The sequence below is a fragment of the Athene cunicularia genome (genome assembly GCF_003259725.1).
Source record: "Athene cunicularia isolate RWA chromosome 7 unlocalized genomic scaffold, athCun1 chr7_part2, whole genome shotgun sequence".
Classification (NCBI taxonomy): domain Eukaryota; kingdom Metazoa; phylum Chordata; class Aves; order Strigiformes; family Strigidae; genus Athene; species Athene cunicularia.
Genome location: NW_020799108.1, coordinates 979136 through 980692, shown reverse-complemented (window position 1 = coordinate 980692; position 1557 = coordinate 979136). Strand labels below are relative to the sequence as shown.

General features: G+C 44.6%; 1 protein-coding gene across 1 annotated transcript in view; it reads left to right on the top strand.

Moving 5' to 3' along the window:
• The first annotated feature begins 783 nt into the window (after positions 1 to 783).
• The window catches only part of CERKL (ceramide kinase like), a 57573-nt gene continuing 56799 nt past the window's right edge, over positions 784 to 1557 (top strand). The window contains exon 1 of the mRNA XM_026853181.1: positions 784 to 831. The gene's annotated coding sequence lies outside the window, so the exon portion shown is untranslated. The remainder of the gene's footprint in view (positions 832 to 1557) is intronic.

Sequence of the window (1557 nt, the reverse complement as noted above, 5' to 3'; positions counted from 1 at the left end):
TTACTTTTATCTGATGACTCTGCAGTCAAGATACCTACATCCCAACAAAGAAGATCTAAGGGACAACAAATGGTGACACACTCAGAGACAGAATAAGACTATTGATGCTAACAGCTTTAAGCAAGCAGAAGATTTGTGTGGTCATGTTATGATTCAAAAAGGCAAACTGGTGAAGGCTGTATTTCAGTGAAAGCTGTATCAATGGTCCCACGCAAATTGAAAAGCACTTACAGGTAATGCATATTTAACAAATAGTCAGAGCATACTTTAAACGTGGCACATAGATGGAAGTAAATATCAAAAAGCTGTACCATAGTGACTTTTAAAATGTGTCTTAAAACTTTCTTCTCAGCTACATAATTAGCAGCTTGGTACAGGCTATGGAACTACTAAGGAAGGAAGCTTAATAGTAATGCAATCATGTATCATCTCATGGACTCCCGGCTGGTTTGGTTTCAGACAATCAGATTTCCTCACCCATAACAGCATTTCTCTTCTGGAGAGACTAACATCCCAGGAAGAGCCTTGGATATTTTCAGATGTGGTTTGAACTGTAATTTGTATCACCCTGCAAAAGGCAGTATTTTTAATTTAGTGCTTTATTTCTCAGAGGGATGTTGTACATTTGTCTTATTACAAAAACTGAAGATAAAATTACAGAACTACTCGTTTAAAAATGTCCTTTTCACACACTAATAAGCCACCATGACATTATAGAACTTGGAACTTAAAAAAAAAACCCTGCTCTTTTCCTTCAAGTTTCCCTTACGGGCTCAGGAGTTGATGTTGGAGCTGATGTCATTGTCATCAAGAGTGAATCTTACAGCACCTGTGAGTAAAGCCATCACACCTCCCAACTGTAAAATCTGTTATTTGCTGAGGTGGGAATAGAGAGGCGGTCTCCCTCCTTTGCATTTGAGCTTTGAGGGTGAGAGATGACCGCACAGCCTTCTGTGTGCTCTCTCTGCATCGGCCCACTTGATACAGAATCTAACGTTGTCCAAGTTTATATCAAATTCTGAGTCACTGTGTTCCTCAGTTGTTACGGAGGGTTATGTAGAACTGCGGTACCTGCACCTAGGCTTGGGACAATACTGTTCTGCAACGTGAATGTCAACGCGGTATTTATCTTGAGGCTAAGCCACAGACACAACCTGTGACAGACTTGACTTTTTTAGTCTGAAAGGGCTATTGCAGCTTTGTGTCACAGCTCGCTAAAGCGAAGTAACAGTAGTTATTACGGGTAATAGAAAAGCAGAAGACATGGGGACTCCGACGAGGAAAATTAATTTCTGTAGGTAGAGCAAATATACATTCCTTTATCGCTCTCCCGGGCGAAGAAACGTAGACGAGCAAACCCGTAAGAAGCCCAGGTGCCTTTTGACCGTTCTCAGTGGGACCTCACTCACACACAGCGCGGGACCTCATTCAGGGCCCCGGGTTTGCGCCGGTACCGGCAGCAGTGCCGGGCCCTGCCCCGCTGACGGCCGCGAAGGGCTCCCCCTCGGCGGCGGGAGGGGCGTTATCCCCCAGGAGGGGCCCAGCGCGGCCCCGACA